A 25,276-nucleotide genomic window follows, 5' to 3' on the forward strand; every position below is an offset into this window, starting at 1 on the left:
GAGAATGATGTACAAATGCGCATTACACAATTGATGTGTGTATGGATTGCGATAACAGTTGTATGAGCCCCTAATAAAAGGTTTTAAAAAAAAAAAAGAAAGAGAGGCAATTTGCTTATATTTAAAATGTATATGCTGCCGGTCCCCTGTGAGAAATCCCTTTCCCTGCTCCTGGAAGCCCATGAGACAGGACGTTATTATCTGGTTTGGGGCAGGGGGCCACAAATCTGCCTGCCTCTGCCTTCCTGGAAGGACATTTCCCCTGGCTCAGGTTTGATGGAGTTAGGAGGGGCTCTGGCTGGAGCGCTGGTGGGGTAGTGTGGTGGTTATGCCTTGGGCTTTTAGCCACAAGGTCAGCGGTTCAAAAACCACCAGCCTTCCTACAATCTTGGAAACCCACAGGGGTAGTTCTAAACCCTGCCCTATCGGGTTGTTATGAGTTGTGATCAACTCGGCCTCAGTGGGAATTTTGAGTGGCGGGAGCTGGAAGCGGTGACCTGGGGACTTAGCCTTCTTCCAGAGTTTCTGAGGAACCATTTTCCTTGAGGCTTGGCAGGCTCAGGCTTGGCAGGTCTCCTGGATGTGTCCTACCTCCAAGTCTGGACATCAGGAATCCCAGCTTCAAGAGAACAGGAATTACATCTTCTAAGTCCACATCGCCCCCCTCTAGACATAGAATACAGTGAATGAATGAATGGATACAGGGAGCAAAGGGAGACTGCAGGTTTCTGGATCACAGACCAGTCTATATCACTGCGGTGGGGACTCGATGGTATTTTCAGTGCGTCGAGGGTACCTGTGTAAAGGAGCCCTCCCCCGCAACAGGGACAGATGAAGACAGCAGGTCTCTGGCCAGCGCTTGGTTTTCTTCAGTTTGGACTTGTGCACATTGGGCTCTTTTAAGTCCGGGCAGGCGGCTCCAAGAGCACACCCTATTTTATTTTTGTTCCTGCGAGCTCATGGCTCCTTGGCTCACCGGTGAGCTCATGGCTGAGCCTCGGGTGCTGACGACATCACCCCTGTGACTGGAGTGCTATTCTGGGCTGATGACACACAGGTGCAGGGGATGGACTCTGTTCTCTGAAGACGGGCCAGGTCATAGGATTAAACTTCAGCGGGCAGCACTGGCCCACACTGCGGAGGAGCTGGGTGGAAGGGAGTGTTCTCAGGGGTGAGAGAAATTGCTCTCTGGCTCCAGCAACACAGAACTTGGAGCAGTTCCTCCCCAAGGACCCACCCTGCCTCCTCTGGGCTCTGCCCAGCTGGGACACCTGCCCTGGATGCTCCCGCCCATTCCTGCTTCTGCTTGGCTCTCTCCCACACCCCCCTCTGTGGAAGCATAGGTGTGTCCCCAGGAAATGGTTCTGATTTGCGCCTGCCCTTCTGGCCCAGGGCTCCCCTAGCACCCTCTCTCATCTCAGCCTTGCCAGGCGCGCTGTCTACGTCAGAGGATCTTCACACAGCACCAGGCATGTTGGAGGCCCTCCATGCATACTTGTGGGCTGAGGTCAGTTCGGCAGACCCCCAGGCCCTCCCAATCATCATTTGCTTTAATGAAGTTCGGGGGAAGGGGAAGGGGAAGGGCGTGGGTGAGGGTGCGGGTGCGTGCTGAATGCCTGCAGTGGGTCAGATGCAAGCTATTCTGTGGGCATTTTCTCAATGCTTGGGGCTCTGGTGGCATCGTGGTAAAGTTATGCACTGGGCTCCTAAAAACTGCAAGGTCTGTGATTTGAAACCACCAGCGAGAGAAAGATGAGGTTTGCTATGCTGGTAAAGTTACTATAACTCAACTCACTGTCAGCCAGTCCAGGCTGACTCACGGCGGCCCCTGTGAGATTCTGAGACTGTAACTGTCGACGGGAGTAGAAAGCCCAGCCAGCCTTTCTCCCACGGAACTGCGGGTGGTTTTGAACTGCCAACCTCTCGGATTGCAGCCCAGCGTGTAATCACTACACCCTCAGGGCTCCATACTGGTAAAGAGTTACAGTCTTGGAAACCCACGGGGGCAGTTCCACTGTGTCCTCTAGGGACTCCATGAATCGGAATCGACTCGGGGCAGCGAGTGTGGAGCCCCATGTCCCTGAGTGCTGAGGGGGACACGGGCCCAGAGGTCAGGCAGCCTACCCAGGGTCTACCAGCTTGTGTGTGGCCCTCCAGTGTCAGGCCCATCTTTGTGCCCTGAATGAGTCACCACTCACCACCGAGCTCCTCTTGGCAAAGACTTTCCATGTGGGGGGCTGTACCAGAAAACTAATGTGGACAGATGGGGGACTCACAGATGGGGGACTCTTGGCCACAAAGGACAGCAGCTTGAGGTTGCTGGAAACCTCCCATCTTTGGCTTGAGTAATTGTGTTTCCTCTGAGCTTTGGGCCAGCCTGACCCATGCGACATTCCAACAGCTCTCGGCTGCCTGTCTCCAGGGTCGCGGGGTGGCCTGACACTGAAACTCGGCTTTTGCTTCTGGCAAGAGAACTCACAGGTTGGGTGGTCAGGATGATGGGGATCAGTTCCAGAGTGACCCCATTGCACCATATTTGCATGATTCTTTTTCACTAGGAGAGAATGATGCAGTGAGTAGACTTAAAAAAAAATTTGCATATCTCATTTCTTTTGTCTAATTAGCACTGTAAGAGCAATGTCCCAGTTTTTATGCTCGAATAAATAACTGTCTCGGTGTAGGGCACTGAGGGGCTGGTTCACAGCAGTGCTTTTTCCTCCTCTCATTTGGTTTCTCAGCCAAGCTTAAGTTCAACCCATGCTCCAGACTTTCACAAAACAGATCTCGTTGCCCAAAGGTGAACATCAACGGCCGTGGAATACCTCCTAAATGCTGAGCATCAAATTGCTAGGGGTCATTAATACAAAAGCATACTCTTCTTTACAAGTAAAAAGAAGGTGGAATAGAAAAGAATGGAAAAGGGGACTTACTATAAGGATGGCCTTTCCTCTGCCGGACACCCCATGTTGACATATGACCTCCAACATCCGCGGGTTCATTCACTTACAGTGGGTGCAGATAGAGAAGGGCTCTCAAGTCCCTGTGGTTTTCAGCCCTGCTGGAAAAGAAGAGTTTGGAGCTGGAATGATTCTGTCCTCAAAGCCTGAGAGCAAGCTCAAAATCATGATCAGCCAAGGTTGGCTGATGTTACAACCTGCTGGCCGGGTATGAAGTGAAGGACAGGCTGTGTTATTAGAAATGTAATTTTCTGAATGCCAGAGTGGACCATTCCACCAAGGGCCTGCACTGTTGTTCATTTCTGAGCTTTGTTTTCAAAGAGAGATCGTGGTAAGCAGAGTCAGCCTGGGAATGATTGAGATTTGACACAGTGCTCTGCTAGGAATTGTCCCTAGGTGGTGCAAATGGTTTGCTCCTGACTACCATCCCAAAGGTGGCAGTTCAAACCCATCCGGTATTGCTATGGCAGAAAGGCCTGGCAATCTGCTTCCATAAAGATTAAAGCCAAGAAGATCCTTTGGAGCAACTTGCTACGATTTGGGGTTGGCTTGATGGATTCCTTCTTTTTATACTAGGACTTGTTGGGGTATCCGGGAGTATTAAGCTGCGGACAGATAAGCTCACTGGGGAAGGGAGGCATGCGAGCAACTCTCCAGTAGAATGGAGCAGTGCAGGCACCTGAGCAGGCCCTTGGACCAGATGATAGAAGGTGTTTCTTGCCTTGCTAATGATTCTGCCTTCACTCTGTTGGCAATGAAGAGCCATGGACGGTTTCTGGCGAGGGAAGCAATGAGATCTAATTTGTGGTTGAGGAAGACCCTTCGTTTGGTATGAGAACTCAGAAGGAAGATCGGGTTTAGAAGCATGTGCTTGGAATCAATTCGATGGCAGTGAGTTTGGTTTGGTTAACTCAGGAGAGTGAAGGCTAAGCGCATCATTGACTGACACTGGGGAGAGTAGGTGAGACTGAACAGGAAGAGGGAGTTCAGGAGGGATTCGAGCAAAGCCTATATTTAGGAGACACGTGAAAGAGGCAGAATGGGGAATGCCAGACATAACTCAGAGAACTGGCAGGAAAACCAGAAGACCATAGCTATGGTGTCATAGGTGCCCAAGAGAGAGTTCAAGAAATGATCAGTACTCCTAACAGTCATTGCTGCCATTTGTTTGTTATCCCAGACGTGGGGCCAAGAGTCTTACATACGTTCATTTCTCCGAATTTGCATAGCAGTTCCACGAGGGGGGTTCTAACATTGGTAATGTCCAGAGAAGGGACTGAGGAAGAAAGGTGAAGCTTTCTACCCTCACGAAGAGATGCGGTCTCTGAAACCCATAGGGACAGTTCTACCCTGTCCTGTAGGGTCATTGTGAGTTGGAATTGAGAGTGAGTGAAATAAGGGATGGAGGCTCACAGCATGGGGCATGTGGAGAGGTGATGTGGGACAGAAATATGGGCTTTGGAGTAAGACCGATTGTGTCTGGGTTTGTACTTAGCTGTGTGGCTTGTTATCAATTCCAACCCATGGTGGCCCAGCATGTGTAAGAGTAGAATGCGCTCACAAAGTTTTCTTTCTTTTTTTTCTTTAATGAGATACTTCCTTTCCCCCATTTAAAGTGGATTGATTTTGTCACTGTTGAGAAAATCCATGGCAAAAATATGCTGATGTAATCATTTTTGCACATGGAATTTAGTGACATTGGTTACATTCTTGAAGTTGTATGACCATTCTTACCCCCCTTTTCTTGTTGTTCCTCACTCATTACCCCCTACAGTCTCCATCTAATCTTTCTAGTTGCTTTTGTCAAAAAAGAATAATGCTCATGGAAGACCATTTTTATCAGTTAAACCAAAACATCGTTCAGTTTTAAGACAAGTTTAGGGGATATTTCTGGTTTAAGGTTTAAAGATCATCTCAGGGCAATGATTTCAGGAATTTGTCATTCCCCCCTGGCTCCAGGAAGTCTAGACCATGGGAATTTAAAGTTTTGCTCTACATTTCCACCTTTGGATCAGGAGTTATCTATGGATTCTGATCTCCATATGCAGTGATGTTAGTCAGGCACATCCAGTACTTCTAGTTTCATGGCAAAGGAGGAAGTTGTTCATGGTGACAACTAGTGACATGTTCCATTTCCTCTTTTCTGTTCTTGCCTCTCCCTCTCCTCCTTCAGGTGAATGGAGACCAACTCTTGTCCCTTGGGTGGCTGCTTGCAAACTTAAAAAAATCCCTGACACTGTGCAGCTGGGTATATCATGAGACTGTTACCCTGAACATTCCAACCAAGGCACCAATTCCCATTTAGTACATTGTACATAAGCAGTCACAGCAGCTGCTTTTGTTGTCGCCTTTGTTGTAAATATATCAATCACACGATTTTGTCAATTCCACTTTTTACTGGTATACAAACTATTGTCAGCCATTACAATAAAGGACAGTGTAATCCCACTCTTAATCAATACGATTTGTATGTAGTGATTAACCCTTCGTTAAACATTATTAAACCTTGGTCTCTATAAATATGTCTTTTTATAAGGTAGGTCACACAATAGTTGTCATTTGTGATAGATTCATTTCCCTAAGCTTAGTGTCTTCAAGCTTTATTCGTATTGTACGATATATCAAGACTTCAATTCTCCTACTGGCTGAGTAGTATCCCATTGCTTGTATGGACCATATTTTGTTTACTGATCTTCATCTGCTAGTGGTTTCTTTGGCTATTGTGAATAGTGCTGCACTGAACATTGGTGTACACATCTCTTTTTGAGTTTCTGTTTCAAGTCTTTGGGGTATATACCTAAAATGGCTGGGTTGTAGAGTAGTTATGTGCTTATGTGGAACTTGCAGGTGAATCTAGAAGCAGTTATGAGAACAGAACCATGGAATACTGCATGGCTTAAAATCAAGAAAGTTGTGTGTCAAGGTTATATCCTCTCACCATACTGATGAAAGCTGTCTGCAGAGTAAATAATCAGAGAAGCTGGGTCTATGAAGAAAAATTAGGCATCAGGATTGGAGGAAGGCTTTTTAACAACCTACGACATGCACATGACACAACCTTGCTTGCTGAACGTGAGGAAGACTTGAGTCACTTGCTTATGAAGATCAAGGATGGCAGCCTTCAGTATGGATTATGACCCAATGTAACGAAGACCAACAGTCTCACAACTAGACCAACAGGAAACATCATGATAGAGAAAAGATGGAACTTGTTAGGGATTTCATCTTGTTTAGATCCACAATCAATGCTCATGGGAGCAGCAGTCAAGAGATCAAAAGACATGTTGCATTGGTAAGTCTGCTGCATAGGAACTCTTTAAAATGTTGAGAAGCCGGGCTGTTACTTTGAGGACTAAGGTGAGCCCTGGCCCAAGCTGTGGCATTTTCAATTGCCTCTTATTCCTGTGAGAGTTTGACATTGAATAAGGAAGCCCCAAGAAGAATTGATATGTCTGGATTATGTGCTGGAGAAGAATTTTGAAAGTATCAGTCACTATTAAAAGGACAAACAAATCTGTTTTGGAAGAAGTACTGCCAGTGCTTCTTGGAGGCAAGGCTGGCAAGACTTCACCTACATACGTTGGCCATGTTGTCAGGAGAGACCAGTCCCTGGTGGAGGGGCAGAGAAAAAGAGGAAGGCCCTGGACAGGATGGATTGACATAGTGGCTGCAACAATGGGCTCAGGCATTGAGACAATTTTGAGGATGATGCAAGGCTGGGCAGTGTTTTGTTCTGTTGTGTGTAGGGTCACTATGGGTCGGAACTGACTGGATGGGACCTAACAACAGCAGTAGAATAGTTATATTTTTAGTTTTTAATGAATCATCACATTGTTTCCCACAGCAGTTCTACCATTTCTCACTCCCATCAGCAAGAAATTAGGTTTCCAGTTTTAACACTTCCTCAACATTTGTTATTTTCTATTTGTGTGTGTGTGTGTGTGTTGGTTTTTTGTATTTATCGCAGCCATGCTCGTAGGAATGTATTGGTATCTTATCATGGTTTTGATTTGCATCTCTGATGGCTAATGATGCTGAGCATCTTCACAACATTTGGTGGCTATCTGACTGTCTTTAGTGACATGTCCATTTCTGTCCTTTGCCCATTGGATGATTAGGTTGTCTTTATATATTTATTAATTATTAGATTCTTATTTGGTATATGTTTTCCAAGGTATTCTCCCAGTTGGGAGCTTGTCTTTTCACTTTTTCATTTTGTTTTGTTTTTGGTAAAATCTTTTGATGACCAGGCATTTTAAATAATTATGTGGTCCTATTTATTTATTTTGTCCTTTTCCGTTTCTGCTTTTGTTTTAAAATAGACAATCCATTGTTGAAAGGGACTGTTGCCTTTGCTTATTCTTCTAAGGATTTTTATGGTTTCAGTTTGCACATGTAGTTCCTTAATTCATTTGGAACTTGTTTTTGTGTATAGTTTGAAGCAAGGACCCTGTTTCATTTTTCTGCATGTAGAAATCCAATTTTCCCAACAACATTTACTGAAGAAACTCCTCGATTCACCATCGAATGGACCTAGCACTATTGTGAAAAATCAGTAGACCAGAGATGTGTGGGTTTATTTCTGGGCTGTCAAATTAATCTATTGTCTTATACGTGTATGTTGTTATGCCAGTGCCAGTTGTTTACATTGTTGTCGCTGTACAATATTTTAAAGTCAGGAAGTGAGTTCTCCTACACCATTAATCTTTTTCAGCATTGACTTAGCTATTTAGTACATCTTTCCTTTCTATGTAAAGTTGAAGGGTTTCTTTCTATTTCTACAAAGAAGGCTGATAGGGATTGCATTACATTTATAGATTGCTTTGGGTTGTATTGATATCTTAACAATACTAAGTCTTTCAATCCATAAACAAGAACCTATTTTCATTAGTTAATTCTTGAATCTTTCAGCAGTGTTTTATAATTTTCACTGTCTAACTCCTTCACATCCCTGCTTAGATTTACTCCTAGGTACTTTATTCTCTTAGATGCTATGCAAATGGAATGATTTCCCTATCTGTTTTCTCATTGTGTTTAGAAACTCTGCAATTTTGCTAAATTTCCCTAGAAGTCTCTAGAAGAAAAACATTGCTAGATGTTTTCTCATGGACTCTGGGATTGTCTATATTTAGGACCACATTGCCCAAGAATTCAGATAATTTTACTTCTTTTTTTTCAACCTCATAACTTTTTAATATGTATTGGTGTGACAACAGAATCTTTAGCCTTCTTCTCCCCCCCTTCTTCTTCTTGTCTTTTATTCTTCCCTGTCTTCTTTTTAAAAATAACTTTATTGGGGGCTCTTACAGCTCTTATAAGATTCCATTTAGCTATTGTATCCAGCATATTTGTACATATGTTGCCACCGTCATTTCCACAACATTTTCTACTTGAGCCGTTGGTATGAGCGCCTCATATTTTCAGTCTTGTCCAGTTGAATGCCCTTTATTTGTTTTTCATGCTTTATTGCTCTGGTTAGCACTTCTAATACAAGGTTGAGTGGGCACATTGCCTTGGTTTTGATTACAGGGGAATGTGACTCGTCTTTCTCTATGAAATATAATGTTACTGTTAGCTTTTCCTGTGTGCCCTGAATCACATGGAGAACGTTCTCTTCTGTTTCATTCTTCTTTATGGTTTTGATCAAAATCCACTCTTCTGATATTAAGATCGCCACTCCAGCTTTTCTTTGCTTATTTGCATAGAAAAATTTTTTTTCACCTTTTCATTTTCAACCCGTTGTGGTCTTGGGTTTTATGTTTGTCACTTGTAAACAATATATCATTAGCTCGTATTTTTATGTTTATCTGCAACTCTGTTTCCATACAGACCTGGACCATTTACCTTCATTGTCTATTAACATTCACACTTATTAGTGATAAGAAACAACTTGCTCCTCCACTTTGTTATTTTTTTTAATGTGTCTTAAATCTCTTTCTTTGTGCTTGAGCACTGCTTACTTTTGTGTTTTGTTTGTTTATTGTAGTGATCTTTTTATGGTTTACTACTGGTTTCTTTTTGTATGGTTTTTAGATCTTTTTGTGGTTACCATTAATATTACGTTTAAGAGCTTGTATTTATCATATTCTAGGGCGGATTGTACCAATTTAACTTAAAAAATATATGAGGAATTCTATATTCATACCATTTCTTTCCCTTGTGTTTTGTCATCACTAGTTATGCATTCATATTTCATGTGGCTTGTAGCAATTTTTTCCTTGCCTTTTATATGTTTGTTATTTTAAAAAACGACAAAATGTGTAGAGTTATCAAGCATGAACACCTTATTACTGACCTTTATACTTGTTCAGACATTCCTCTTTACTGGGGATTTTTCTTTTTATTTATTGCTTTGAATTACTTTTTAGTGCCATTTCCTTTCCATTTACAAAACACCCATTAGTATTTTGTGTGTGTGTGTGTGTGTGTGTGTGTGTGTGTAACTGATCTGGTGGATATGAATGGTCTCAGCTTCTGTTTTTCTGGGAATGTTTTGATTTCACCCTCACTGTCGAAGGGTAGTTTCACTGGGTATAGTATTAGTGGTTCCTAGTTCTTTTCTTTCACCCCTTTAAATATATCATTCCATATACAATATAGCCTATGTAGCCAATGTATCCTTCTGGCCTCCCATACTTTTTAGCACAATTGGCACTTCATCTTATTGGCGATCGTTTGTATGCGACTTTTTGCTTCTCTCTCACTGCCTGTAGGATTCTTCTGTATAGGTTTTGAGAGCCTACGTGTGCTGTATCTTGGTGTCCACCTCTTCATCCTGCTGGGTGTTCCTTGAGCTTCTTGGATTTATATAGGTCCATGCCCTTCATTAGGTTGGGGACTTTCTGTCATTGTTTAATTATTCTTTCTATCCCTTCATCTCATCTCCTTTTGAAATTCCTTTGACACATCTGTTACACCTTTTGTTGTCCCATAATTTCATGAAACCATGCAGCCTTCTAGAGCCTCTCTTGCTGCTCTTCGGCACCTGTGCCTTTAACTGTCTTATCCCCTAGTTTGCAGATTCTTTCTTTTGCTCGAGTAAAGACCTTGATGAGTGTGCCTGTTGCATTTCTCATGTCCGTTATCGTCCTGACAACTAGTTTCTTTCTTTTAGATCGTGTTCTTTCCTTGCATTATTTCCCTTATTTCTTTTAGCTCTTTGCGTTTTCCCTCAGTTCTTTAGTTATGTTTAATGTTTTTGTATTGCAGTCTTTTTTTTTTTTTATGATTGTTCAAGTTGATATAATGGTTAGTCTCACTGAGGAGAGAACACCGGAATAGGTTAGACTTTTTTGCTGTAGCAAGCACAAATTGTGACAGACAGTTTTGATCATCTGCCACAGCGTGTTACTTGCATGTATTGCAGTCTTTTTATTCCTCTTCATTATATGGCCCTCCCTAGATGTGCTTTCCCTCCCTTTGTCATGTCTGTTGGGGTGCTTCTCTCTTTGCTGTGTGTCTAGTGATTTTGTTTGTTGAGGCATTGAAATTTTCAAGGGTGTTTACTTTCTCAGTAATCTTCAATACTTAATGTTTTTGTCTGCGCTAATATTTGCAAGAAACTATTAGGCGGGCAGAGCCTTTGGCTTTTGCCTACCATTTTCTCTCCCTCTCTGTGATACCTTGTTCTCCTCTCATTTACCTGTGACTTGAGAATGCTGAATCTCATTTCCCAATTCTTTATCTCTCCCAAACCACCAAAGAACACACTATGATCAGTCTGTCCACCTGTGGTGACCACCACTCAGGTGCGGTTTCAAGCACGAACACACCTATCCAGCAGGGGGTGCAGTCCCCTCCATTGTTACTTCATTCTCGTTGGTTCTGAAATTGTGTTTTCAGTTGGAAAACTCACAGTGAGAGAACTCTCTTTGAAGCTGGGTGTTGCCCTTTGGTTTTGCCCAGGTTTCCTTCCGAGTGCTGTGGGGCCACTCATCTTTGAGCTGGCAGTCAGGGCAAGAACAGGCCGTCTGTCCTCCACTTCAGAAGGAGGAAGGGCTGGCCCACCCCAAAAGGACTTCTTGACTAAGTCTTGTTGGTTTCAGAGCCTCAGAGGTCTGGTGGTGGACCTCTTAGTCTCCACTTAGATGACCCATCTCCTGACTCGACTGTAGAATATCTTCCAGAGGAGTGAGTTCATATCTGTTTAGCAGCCAGGGCTTCTGGTTGTGGGGAAGAATATCCACGCTCTGAACATACTCTCAGGGAGGTCTACCTACTGCTTTCAGAGTCTACCTTATAGTATACTCATTGTATACCCATAGTATACGGATTGTCACCTGCACTCAAGGCTGCTGTTGTCTAACACACAACAACCTCATCCTTCCTCAATGCCAACTATAAGGGGTGGGGTAGAGAGACCCAAAAAGATCCCCAAGGAGTTCTCTCTTGCTGGCTTCATAGGTGCTCCTATGAAGGTGCTCCTGCACTGTGGAGCACTGAGAAGACAGACTGACTGTGGGAGCATACTCCACTGTAAGGGCCTTCTAAAGCAATTCAAAGAGGGCTTATAGATAACAGTGTCCAGATGGGGAAGGAGCTGTCATGCTCCAAACAGACCTCCATGGAGGTCGACCTTGCTGCTATCAGAGCCCTCTCTGTAGTGTGTGGGCTGTGGGCACAGCCTCCACTAAAGATGCCCACTTCTCAGAACACAGATGCCTCAGTCAGCAGTCCTCAGCCCCCACTAGAATGAGGAGCCAACAGGCCTGCGCTGACTCCTTGGGAGCTCTTCCCTGTTGGTTTCAGAGATCTGAGTTTCGGAGGCACTGGGAGGCTAGGGAGCATTCACTAAGGGAATAAGTGCCATTGCGTGGGTTTTCTGTAGCAATGTGAAGTAGGTGTGTAGCTGACAGTGTCTTGGGTAGGGAAGGTGCTAGTTCAGTACAAATGGACCCCCAAGAAGGTCTGTCTTATTTTTTAGACCCCTCCCCACCTTCTTGGAGTCTGTTGACTGTGGGTGTATGCTCCATCTAAGATATGTGCTTCCTAGTATTCAGCTATGCATGGCCGAAACAATGAGCTCAAGCCTATGGACAACAGTGAGGACAATGCTGGACCAGGTAGTGTTTCATTGTGCTGTGCACAGGGTAGCCTTGGTGGCACCCAACAATGACAACAACAACAACATGCAGCCACCTCTGTGAGTTGTCCTCAGTGCCAACCAAGAGGGGGAGCAGGCAGACCCAAACGGAACCCTCAGGAGGTCTGTTCTGTTGGTTTTCAAGGTCTGAGCTGTGGGGTGCACAGTGGGGCAGGTAGAGCAGAGGTGAGTCCATCACAAGGCCCTTATGTACTAATTTCCACTGGGCTTGCAGATGTCAGTGTCCCGGGGACCAGGTGTTGACACACTTTAAATGGACTCCTGGGGAAGTCTGCCTCGTTGGCTTTAGAGCAGATGCTTGGGGTCCTGTCTCCTTGTGTAGGCATGGGTGCAGTGTCTGGGATCACGGTCTTAGTTCACAGCAGCCAGCAACCCGAGTGGTTCGAGGAAGGGAAGAGACAGTGGAGGAAGTGATTTTCCTGCTGTTGAGACTTGCTGATGTGCTCCTTCTTACCTGTCTGTAGTTCCCACAGGCTTTCCTCTGCGCCTCATTTCAGATTCTCTCAAAGCTGAGAGCCATTTCCTCATATTTCCTGTTGTCTTGTGGGGGGAGGGTTGAACAATGGTTTGTTTTAACGCTAGTATCTCCCCAGAATTCCTCCCTGGGATTTTCCATGGCTGATTTGTCAGACACAGATGGCCAGGCCTTTCTTCTGAGGCATCTCTTGGTGAACTAGAGCTTCCAACCTTTCAGTTTAGCCATGTGTTAACCATTTGCACCACCCAGGAGCTCTGTGTGGCCTTGAACCAATTACTGAAGGTGTTCTGCCTCTTCTACAAGCCAAAGGTAATGACCAGTCTACTGAGGACATTGGGGAGACCTGAGGAGCTATTGCATTTGTGCCAATGAAACCCTGCGGGATTCTTGCCTGGCTTAGGTCATTTCCCAATATCACCAAGCTGGTAAGTGACAGACCTTAAAGATTAGAACCTGGGTCTGCATGGTATCATAGCTTGTGCCTCTGTCTTTGGCCGTGGGCAGTCCTGTGGATTTGTGTAACAGCATTTGAAAGGCAGGAGGAACCTGAGCAAGTCTGAGTCCAGAGGGGGAAAGAGGAAGTGGAGAGGGAGCGATTAATGGTGCCAGAGAGAAGGAGGATGATGGATGGGAAGGTCACAGGGAGACATGATGACATGACAATAAAGCACAGGTGGAGAGGTGACCCTTGAAACCAAGGCGGATATTTCTTCTTCAGAGACAGGCCGTATGGAAAGTCTGAAGAGAGGAGGAGACCCAGAGGCGGTTTTCAGCCAGGGCAGGAAAGTGGTTGAGGCTGTTCCAGCAGATGGTTTCTGTTCTCTCAGGAATGCCGGGGGGTGGGGGTGGGGGGTCGGAGGAAGGAGACCGTGGGTGAGGAGGGGGATTTAGGTGGAGGCGGCTGTGGCTCTACCACCACTGAAGGTGACAGAATGGAGAGGAAAGCATGAGGAAGGAAGGAGGGGCGTGTGGAGAGCCACGAAGACCTTGGTCTTGAATGATATGCCTTAGCCTAGGTTGTTTTGTGACCGCTCAGGGTCATGTGCTGAGGGGGTGTGCTCGTGGAGGCAGTGTTTGGGGAGTGGTGTGGTCGGGTTAACCCAGATCAAGGAATCCATTGGTTAGATGGAAGAAGGACAAGGGTGGAGCCTGGCAGCGAGATGATGAGATGATGGCTGTGGGAGTCCAGGTGTCGTGGGAAGGTGTGAATACAAGGAGTGGGGGAGGAGAGGAGGAGAATGTCAGAGGAGGGAGACTGTGGTCAGAGGGAAAATTCCCCCCTTCCTCCCGGTGGTTGTTGTTGACTCTGACTCACCGTGACCCTGTGTGATAGAGGAGAACTGGCATCTCTGCAGAGGAGCCTGGTGGCACAGTGGATTCAGCCTTGCGCTACTAACTGAGAGATCAGTGGTCTTAATCCTTCAGGTGTTCTACAGAGAACTTTGAGACCGTCTACTTCGGTCAAGATTTACCAGTGTGAAAACCCTTTGGGATGCAATTTTACTCTGTCCTCTAGGCTCACTGAGCTGAATCCGACGCAATGGCAATGAGTCGTGTTTTTTCAATCTTTATGGAAGCAGACGGCCAAGTCTTTCTCTCTCAGAACCCAGGGCCATGAAGTGGGTGTGGACTTTGGGATATCAGCAGGACACTTGACCATCGTACCACCCACGGGTGACTTCAAAAAACCCAAACTCACTGCCTGGGAGTCCATTCTGACTTATCATGGCCCTGTATAGGGTTTCCGAGGCTGTATGGAAGCAGCTTATGGGAGCAGAAAACCACAACTTTCTCCCTTGGAATGGCTGGCGAGTTTGAACTGCTGACCTTGCGGTCCAATGCTTCATTCCTGGCAGCCCCACCAAGACTCCTTATTGAGTGACTAGGAACTTCTAATAAATCAACAGCAACCCTGCTCCTCTGTCAGTTTGTTGGGCTGTGGTAGCTTGCATGTGGCTGTGATGCTGGAAGGTATGCCGCCAATATTTCAAATATCACCAGCATCACTCATGGTGGAAGGTCTCAGCAGACCTTCCAGACTAAGGACAGGCTAGGAAGAAAGGGGAGGCTGTCTACTTTGAGAGGTGAGCCATTGAAAACCCCATGAAGGCCAGCAGAACCCTGTCTGATACAGTGCTAATAGATGAGCCCCCCACAAACTCGGTCTGGGGAAGGCAGAGTGCAGTTGACGTCATTGTGCAGTTGACGTCATTGTGCAGTTGACGGACGTCATTGACAGGAATGCAGTTGACGTCAGAGTGCAGTTGACGTCATTGTGCAGTTGACGGACGTCATTGACAGGAGTGCAGTTGACGTCATTGACAGGAGTGCAGTTGACGTCAGCGTGCAGTTGATGTCATTGACAAGAACGAAAGCAAAGCTTTCAGGATTTTCGTTTGCTGATGGGGCCCAAGTCCAGACGAGAACAGCTGCATGCATTCCTGAAGGACAGGAACATGGAATGTGGAAAATATGAATCTAGGGAAATTGGAAGTCCTCAAAAATGAAATGGAATGCATAAGCATTGATGACCTAGGCACTAAGGATCTGAACTAGACTGGTATGGATTCGTAGGTATTTTCAACCGAGGGTTATGAACTTATATCTCACGATTTTGTTGCTCAAATTTTCAGCTCTGGCCACTGGGAGTGCTTTCAGTTGGTTTCTGTGTCCCATCATTGTGTGTGTGTGTGTGTGTGTGTGTGTGTGTGTGTGTGTGTGTGTATGAGAGAGAGAATGTGGGTGCACATGTTCATCCTTTCTTCCTCTTGGGCATTGTGTTAGGGTTCTCTAGAGAAACAAAACCAGGACACTTATAATTTTATAGATAGATAGATACAACATAAGAAATAAACATCTAATTAGTCCACAGAGGAGTACAAATGGCTCTGTTCAACTCACTTCCATGAGACAGTTAATACACTGGCAGTTCCTTCAATTCATGAGGGCTGCTGGTTGTAAGTCAAGGAAGCAGACAACTGAGTCTTCTCTGGAGCAATACAGGCAGTCTGGCCATAGGCAGCAAACAGCAGGGCAGGTCACCAACAGCCAGATGACAGAGTCTGACAGTCCCCAGCTCAAGTGATGTATCCACCAGCAGTGTGGAGAAACAGGTCTCAAAGGAACCTCAAACTGTAGTGACACAGTCCACGGGTTCGGTGTCCCACATAGTGTAGCTCACAAAGTGAGGCAGAGAACTAGCTAAGGTAGTTGCACACTGGTCCGATCATCAGAGGGCAAGGGACAGAAAGGAAAGGCTCACTGAGCCCCTTATCTCTTTGCCCTTCAATTAAACTGCAACTTTAATAACTCCACATGTGTTTATTGGCCAGGCTGGCACAGTAAGCCTACCTATCACAGGCATGTTAAGTGTATTTTCCCACTTTAGCCCTAGAACCAGCCATTTCTCCAAATGTTCCTTGGTTCCTCTTATTGGAGAATGGCTTTAGGTTAGAAACAAGGATCAGGGTGCTAGGTATGCTCATTGCTACTGGTGCATTGTTGCTCCTTGGCTTTGCTATTAGAGCAAGTGAATGAATGTGTGTGTGTGTGTGATAAATTGCATATGTGCACATACCTATACATTTGTACTCATCTGTATCAATAATAAGCTAAAACCATAGTGCTGTCACAACACGAATCCATCACTATATGGGTTAGTGTTGCTTCTGTGCTTGTCTGTAGCCTCCTGTTTCAACAGTGAGAACCCTAGCTTCATTCATTTGCCATCCTGTCACTTAATTGTTCACTTCTGGTATGGATGGAAAACTGTTTCAGAATTGTTAAGCTTTGGACCCATGGGCAATGCCCACTTGGGTACATTGCTTACATGTAGTTCATTTGCCTTTTGTCCTACCATCTCCACTCCCCTCCAAGTCACTTAGTTTTATACCCATGTCCCCCCAGTGAGTTTGTTTTGTCATTGACAATACAGCTAGATTCTTTTGTCACAATCTGCATTCCATTTCTAAATTCATTCCCCTGACCTTTTATATGTTTTTAAGAATAAAGTTGCCTACATTAGGTTTCAATCCTGGGACTGTACTTTTCTGTGGATTTTGACGAAAGCACAGCTTCATGTATCTGCCACGACAGTGGAATAGCTTCATTGCTCTAAACATTCTCTTGTGGTCCACTTATTTAATCCTGCCCTTGGAACCTTTGGCAGCTGCTGTTCTGCTTACTAAAGAGGAAAGAGTAGAAGAAGGGGATTCCCTAATCCTATATATGAACTCTGGACAAGCCTCAGTCTGACCACAAAACCAAGATGTGTAGGGCAAACTCAAAGGTTTAAAGAAGTGAACTACAGTTTGACAGCAATGGGAGTATGCTAGATTAATTTCCTGCTAAAACAAGTCTTTAATCCTCCCCACCCCAAGATGAGTGTAGTGTAATATAGAGTATGCAGAACACACAAGTCACAATATCCAGAATATAATCCAAGTTTCCTCAAAACACACAATTCATGATATCCAGGATATAATCCAAGTTTACTCAGTTTATGAAGACTGAGGAAAATGTGACTTATCCCCAAGAGGAAATTGTCAATTTAACCAATTCCTACTATAAGATGAGTAGACTTATCAGATGAGAGCTTTAATGCAGATATTATAACTTTGTTCCAGCAGGCTAAGGAAAATATGAGCTCACGAATGAAATAATGTGTTAGTCTGGGTAGACCAGAGAAACAAATTCATAGACACTCATATGTGTACAAGAAAGAGCTTTATATAAAAGAGTAAGTGTATATTAAGAAAACATTGCAGTCCAGTCCAGATCAAGCCCGTAAGTCCGATATTAGCCCATATGTCAGATACCAGCCTATAAATTCCTCTTCAGACTCACGCAACACGTACAATGGTGCCAAATGCAGGAAGATCACAGGCCAGTGGGTGGAAAGTCTTGTGGGTCCAGTGGTGGTGGAAGCATCTCAGCACTGGTGTGGGTCTCCATGTGGCTCCTCCAGCTCTATTTTGCTGACTTGTTTCTCTAGTATCCCACTCCTGATCCCATAATGTGTTAGTCCAGGCTGACTAGAGAAACAAATTCACAGACACTCATATGTGTGTAAGAGAAAACTTTATATCAAAGAGAAATTGTACATTAAGAAATGATCCCAGCCCACTCCAGATCAAATCCTTAAGTCTGATGTTACCCCATATGTAGATATTAGTCCATAATTTCCTTTTTTAGACTCTCTCTGCTTCATCTTCCTGCTGAGAAGCCACATCGAGCTACACTGATGCAGCCAGAGCACTGGAACTGGAGGAGCCACATGGAGATCCACGCCAGCTCTGAGATGCTTCCACCACCACTGGATCCACAAGACTTCCCACCCACTGGCCTGTGATCTTCCTGGACTGGCATCATTGCATGGCTGCGTGAATCTAAAGAGGAATTTATAGGCTGGTATCAGACATATGGGCTAATATCAGACTTATGGATTTGATCTGGACTGGGTTGCAATGTTTTCTGAATGTACAATTGCTCTTTGATATACAATTCTCTCTTACATACATATGAGTGTCTATGAATTTGTTTCTCTAGTCAACCTGGACTAACACAGTAACCGTCAGCATAGAGATAGAAGATGCAAACGTTGATGATGGAATTGGAACCCTGTGCTTCACATCCATTACGGGGGCAGCTTCCACACAGAGAGAAGCAGTAACAGTAACAACTTTGCTGGGGGAGACTATGCATCTCTAGCAAGGCAACCACCATATTGGTATTAGACACATATCAGATGGAAGTGCAAAAGCATCCAAGCACGTGTTGATGTTTTGGGGATGTTGGCATGCTGTTTTCTCTTTTAATGTATATATTTCTCTTTAAACAGTGACTTGGTGTATAGGTTGCCCTCTGATTTCATCTGATTGCTGGTAAAGCTTGACTCACCATTGAGTGGTCTGAACAGATGCAGCTCCCTCAACACGGTGAGGAAGCAGCATGTATTCTTGGCTGCTGCAGCTGCCCAGGTCTCGGAGGGCCCTCTGACAGGGTGCTGCCAGCTTCCCGAGTCGAGGCGGAGACTCAGGCCTTGGGGGAGTGCACGTGCACAGACCATTGCGTAACCACATTAAAGGCACGAACTGAAAGAAATACAAAAACCTAGAACTTCAACACTTTTTTTATTGAGCTCCCCCTATGAGCCTGACACCAGACTAGGCATGGCCAGAGAAGAGGAGCACCCACCGTCAGTGAGCTTGCATGTGAAGGACTAGTCACAGAATCTACCTTTGGCATGCAGAAGGAGCCAGAAGAGGGGCTGATGGGAGCCCAGGTGGGCGCCACGGTGGCTGTCTAGGGGCTAGGATGCCTGAAGGTGTTCATAGCAGAAATAGGAGTTTGAAAGGCAAAGGAGAGGCAAGGGCATTGCAGGTAGTAGGAATGGGTTGTGAAAGGGATGGGACAGTGCTTTCTGTTTGGGAATCGGAAGTAAACTGGCCCTGCTGCAGCAGAGCGGTGGTTGGCATGGGCAGGCGAAGTGGTCCAAGAATCTTCTAGGCTTCATCAAGGCCACTGGGAGTCTCAGCAAAGTTTTCCAGAGGATGCAGTGTGACCGACTCTCGGGTGTCGACTAGAGACAGCACCACTCTCGAGAGGGCAGTGGTGGGGTCATGGGGATGCCAACGCCTGGCTGCCTCAGGTGGTGACATTGACCGACCCTAGAGAGCAGTTGGGTGGGTGAGTGGAGAATGAAGGGGAGTCACATGTTTTACTTTTTCACGTGCTTTAACCTCAGCGGGGAAAGGCTTATCGTAAAATGTGTTCCGTTTCATGTTGTATCCTAAGCGTGCTGTATGCACCCATTGATTGCAATTTTTCATGGCTGCAGGGTATTGAGTTGAAGTGTGTCGGTCCAATCCATGTATGGTGCACATGGTTAATGGGCTTGGCTACCCACCATAAGGTTGGAGATTTATGTCTACCCAGAGGCACCTTGAAAGAACGTCCTAGCCATTTATTTTTTAAAAATTCTCTATGGAGCACAGGTGTACTCTGACTTGTGTGTGGGGGAGGGGCGGGGGGGGCATGCATCAGAATCTATGACAGCAATATTCCCATTTGTGGTAGGTAACTGCCTTGGAGCTCTGGTGTCATCGTGGTTGTACATTTGGGCTTGGATCCTCATGGTCTGCTGTTCGAAACCATCGACTGCTCCTAGGGCACAGCCGGCGCTCTCTACTCCTGCTAACAGTCTTGGAAACTCGTGGGGGCGGTTCTGCCCTGTCCTGTGGAGTCACTAGGAGCCGGCATGGCCCCCGTGGCAGTAGTTTGGAGTAGGTAACTACAGTATTTCAGGCTTTCTCTGTAAACATAGGACTGTGGTTGGCCTAGTTAGACATGCTCTCTTGTTAGAGAATTTCCTTCTGAAGAATCTGCACTGTTGGCCTTGTGCTGGCTCCTTGATGGTTTCGTTGACTGGCTTTCCTGGAGGGCTGGGTTTTGATTACATTGCAGTACATGCATGACATCCTTCCTCGATGGCCTGGCTGGTCTTTTTGAACCAAATCCTCGTCAGTATCAATAGAGACTGACAGACACCGAATGCCATGTTGTGCTTCAGACCCTGTGCTGAGCGCTGCGCAGGCATCCTTTCGTCAGCCTTCCATGAATATGCGAGGGAGGAGCCACGGTGAACCCCAAGTTTGAGCAAGGGAAACGCAGACCTGGAGAAATTGAGTCATTGCCCAAGGCCACCTGACTAGGAAATGGTAGAGCTGGTCTCGGGGTTCAGGTAGATTCTTAGAGGAGCCCTTAGATCCATAACCACCAGCCTGCACTGACTCATGGCTGAAACTGATGTTTTGAGTTTTACTAAGATTGATGACTTTCTCATATTATTGGTAGTTGTTTTTCCCGGGTTAGTGGATTTCCCTTCACAGGTTTACACTTGCTGAACACTTCACTTCCACATTCACCCTGCTGAAGAGTGTTGGTGGCTTGTAGCCCCAGCAATATCCACTCCAGGGGTGGGTTTGGTTCCCTAGGTCTTTGGGGGTGAAGGTGGCACTTGGTGCTGGTCTCCACACCTCACTGATGGCTGTGGGATGTGGGGGTGAACTGGGCACCCCTGAGCCCCATCACTTGTATTGGCTTCCTCCTTAGGGAGTTGGTTCTTTGGGAAGAGATGGCACGTGGGGATTGGTCTTGGAATTCTTCTGAAAACTCAGAATGTTTTTTTGTGCCTTGATGAGGTGGTGACCAGCCAGGGTGGTGCCTGTGAATTAGTGTCGTGGGAAGTTGGCCATTTTTTCTCTGTTTACAGTGATCACTTGGTCATACTTTAGAAGACTCTCTTTGTGTCCTTGCCCCTTCCTGAGAACCTGGTCTAAGATAAACAGAGAGTAAACAGGGGCTCTTTACTGTTTCTTCTGGGTGCGTGTGTGCAGGTAGATGCATGATTTTAGACACATCTACTTCTCTCATCAGTCTGAAGTTAGCACCTTTTTGTAAATGAATTTTTAATTGTGAAATGGATGGGGAGCATAAGGTTTGCATTTCAGACCACCAACTCTGCATTTCAATAGTTCAAACCCCCATCAACACCCACCACCACCCGCATTTTATCCCACCCCATCCGTGATTTCTCTTCTGTCACTTATGACTCTCCATCCTCCCTTTGACCAAGTCCATACCTGTCAACCTTCTAGTCCATTGTATCATCTTTCCATCCTCCCTTGGGACGCTCCAAAGCCTGTTCCCTTTGGTATGCAAGTTTATATCTTGGTTTATACCCTTATGGTAGTGGTCTCATATGATATTTGTCCTTTTGTGACTGACTCCCTTCACTCAGCATCATGATCTCCAGGGCTAGCCATGAGGTGCTTTGTGGGTTCAGAATGTTCTTTTTTCAAATGATGTGTACTATTCCATTGCGCCTGACCCAAGCCATGGTATTTTCAATCAGCTGATATGCATGTGAAAGTTGGGCATTGAATAAGGAAGCGTGAAGCAGAGTGGATGTGTTTGAAGTATGGTGCTGGCAAAGAATATTCAAAGTGCCATGGACTGACAAAAGAGCAAAGAAAGCGGTCTTGGAAGAAGTACTACTAGAGTGCTCCTTGAGGGTCAGGATGGCCAAATTTTGTCTCACCTACTTTGGACATTTTGTCAGAAGACACCAGTCCCCGGAGAAGGACATCATGCTCGGTAAAGCGGAAAGCCCTCGACAAGGTGGACGACAAGGTGGACGGACACAGTGGCTGCCACAATGGGCTCTAGCACAAGAACAAGCACGAGGATGCCCAGGACCAGGCAGTGTTTCCTTCGGTTGAACGCAGGGTTGCTATGCGTCAGAACTGACTCATCGGCACCTAGCAACAACAGTAGTATTCCATTGTGCGTATGTGACAAATTTGTCTTTACTCATTTTCTTGTGGAAGAACGGATGGGCATTTGGGCTGTTTCCACCTTCTTGCTACTGGGGACAGTGCTGTGATGAACTGGGCAGGGTATGTCTGCTCATGCTATGGCCCTTCCTTCTGTAGGGTATCTACCCAGCACAAGTATGCTTGGGTTATATGGACTCCCTATGCCCAGTTGTTTGAAGTAGCGCCATAGCGCTTTCCACAGTGGTCGTACATATTTACAGACTCACCAACAGTGTATTAGAAGAGTTCCTATCTGTCTGAATTCTTTTCTAACATTTGTTGTTTTCTTTAAAAACATTTTTTTAAATTGGGGTGTCATTGTGGGCCAAAGATAGATCATGATTGTTTTGATTTGCATCTCCCGGATGGCTAATGATCATGAGCATTTTTTCATAGTTTTAGCCATTTGGATGTCATTTTTGGTGAACTGTCTCTTCGTATACCCTTTGACTGATATCTAATTGGATTATTTGTTTATGTTCTTATTGAAGTATTGCAGTTTATCGTCTATTTTGGAGATCAGTCCCTTGTCTGTTGTGTCCTTGCTAGCAATGTTCCCATCCTGCGGGTTCTCTTCTCACTTGTGATGAAGTCTCTGAGTGTATGTAAGCGTCTTGTTTACAGCAGATGCCAGCCGTCTATTTGGAGTTCTCCCGCGTGTCCTCCTCCTGGTGCGTTTGGGAGTGTCTGTGCCCTGGAATGGAACCCTTCATGTCTGTCCCCATTTCCTCATTGACGGTCTTTACAGCTCTGGGACTGACCTTTCGGTCTTGCTCCAGCTTGCGTTCATTTTTGAACGTGGGATGAGCTGTCGGTCCTGTTTCATCCTTCTGCGAGTGGAGGCTCAATTTTGCCAGCACTGTTTGTTGAATGGCTGTCTCTTTCCCAGTCAGTGTTTTTGTTCCTTCTCACGGTTCAGTTGTCTGCAGTTGGAAGAGCTGATTTCTGGTTTTTCTATTCTGCTCCATTGGTCTATGAGCTGATCATTGTACCAGCATGAGGCTGGTTTGGCTACTGTGGCTGTGTAATGATTTTTTTGTTTTTGTTTTTTTATTAGCTTTCACGGATTTTACTAGGAAGCTTTAAAATTTTAATTAAGAAAAATGAAATCGTTCTACAATTGTACTCAGAATTCTCTGTGAATATAGTACTGAGGATTTGGAACAAAATCATGTCAAGATACAGCAGACCATCCCATATCTGCTCAGCTCTGCACCTGCTCCTGAATTCTGGGCATGTGCCTTTTGGTGCAAGCGCCCCCTGCTTGTCTCAACATCCTGAGTCCAGCCCCTCCAGCTGTTCTGCAGGGTGGTCCGTGTGTGGACCCACGCTGACTTCTTTTTTTTTTTTATCATTTTATTGGGGCTCGTACAATTCATCACAATACATAGTTTTGAGGTCAGATAGTGGAGTGCGTCTTACTAAGACACACTTACTAAGAAGTTCTTTGTTTATTCTGGGTCTCTTCCCTCTCATATCAAGTTAGTGATTAGTTTTTCCATCTCCTTGAACAATAGAGTGTGGATCCGGATTGGGATTGCATTTTATTTATAGATTTCTTTGGCTAGTAGACATTTTCCCAATGCGAAGTAAGCCTTCCTATCCTTAACATGGGACATTATTAGTTAACAACTTTTGATTATATTCTTGTGATTAGGTGCCAGCAATTAGATTTCGACTCATAGTGACATCATGCAATACAGTGGAATTGCCCTGGGATTTTGGGGAGCAGGCCGCCAGCCTTTCTCCTGCAGAGCAGGTTGGATGAGTTCAAGCCGCCAATATTTTGGTGAGCAGCAGAGCGCTTAACCACTGTGCCATTTGGGAGTTTTCTCTTAATTGCACTGACCTAAAAATGCAAATCACGCTGTGGAATCTTTGGGAGAATTTGTTTGGGGTGGACATGCCAAACCTACTTATAAGAGATTGTCTCTTTGTTCTCTGACCCTTTTTCTTGAATTTGTGCTTTCAGTCTTTGTCTTTTTGGTCTCCAAGTGTACATGAGTCAAGGTGGCACAAGATTGAACTATAGCTTCTTGCCCAAGCGTTCATGTATCAGGTGGATAAAGACAGAATCTTTAAAAGACAAATGCCAGTCAGGTAGAAAGAAAGTCAAGGTGTAGTCATGGGAATTTGCATTCCAACAGACTTTTTCCCCCTTTCCATAATTTTTCTTTGTTTTCTCTCGCTCTCAACAACTAAAACCAGCTCTTGTTAAAGCATTCCTGCTACACAGTAAAGTATAAAATGGCACAGAGTAAAACCTTTATTTTTATGGTTCCATCTCTTCCCACCCAGCAATCTGGTATTTTGGCTTTCAAGCCTTCCCTCTCCCATATAATAATATAAGCAATCATCCTATATCAGATATTGTCTGACCACATGTTATATGCACTTACATTCTACCACCACCTCTCTCATTGTCACACTGGGGTGACTTATGTGTTGCTGTGATGCTGGAAACTGTATCACTGGCATACACCAGGACTGCCGTTCAAGGAGTTCTGGTGGCATAGTGGTTTGTGCATTGGGAAAGGTCAGCAATTCAAAACCACCAGTCACTCTGTGGTGTTTTCTACTCCCGTAAGCAGTTACAGTGTTGGAATCTCACCCATGGTTCCATATCTTCCTCTGAATCTGACTTAAACTCTGGCAGTTCTCTGACCACGTATGGTTACAGTTGTTTCTGATTATCTTCAGCAACATTTTGCTAGTAAATCCAGATGGCTAATGAGAACATGAAAAGATGTTCAACATCATTCAACATCATTAGCCATTAGGGAAATGCAAATGAAAACCACACGGAGGGATCACTATAGACCTTGCAGAGTGGCTAAAGTTAAACACATGATAATTATAGCATCAAATGCTGGCAAAGATGCAGAGAAATAAGAACCCTTCATCATTTCTGTTAGGGAGGCCTGTGAAATGGCATGGCCATTCTGGAAACCATTTGGGGCATCTTTTATGAAACAAAACATACAACTATCATATGACCGACCCAGTCATTGCAGTCTGGGACTTTTATCCCAGACATATGAAAAGTTGCATTCATGCAAAAATACATGAATGTGATGTTGTTGGTTTGTTTTTTTAAAAAAATAATAACCAAAAACTGAAAGCAAATCAGATGTCTCTCAGGGGCTGAATGGTGAAGCCAACCTTGGTGCCCCCTTACCACGGAGTGTCATTATAGTGTGCCGGCATAGGGATCTTTTAGGATCCTACAGAAATGCCCCCTAGGGTTTTTAGGGCCGGAATCTCCCCAGGACTGCCAAGTTGGGCAAGCAGGTCACCACTACACCACCACAGCTTCTTTGTCGTGGAATAAACTCACTGCCTTGCAGGACTGCCAAGTTGG

At 45.1% G+C, this 25,276-nt stretch overlaps 1 protein-coding gene and 1 non-coding gene across 2 annotated transcripts in view; one reads left to right on the top strand and one right to left on the bottom strand.

The window, feature by feature from the left end:
- The window catches only part of ACOXL (acyl-CoA oxidase like), a 392,883-nt gene that overhangs the window by 77,488 nt on the left and 290,119 nt on the right, over positions 1-25,276 (top strand).
- Positions 10,185-10,310, bottom strand: LOC115868540. Its single transcript, XR_004045661.1, has one exon. It is a non-coding gene; the product is annotated as a small nucleolar RNA SNORA28 (small nucleolar RNA).

This window comes from Echinops telfairi, unplaced genomic scaffold (assembly GCF_000313985.2).
Source record: "Echinops telfairi isolate 266 unplaced genomic scaffold, ASM31398v2 ScPeMD7_11;HRSCAF=52, whole genome shotgun sequence".
Lineage (NCBI taxonomy): Eukaryota > Metazoa > Chordata > Mammalia > Afrosoricida > Tenrecidae > Echinops > Echinops telfairi.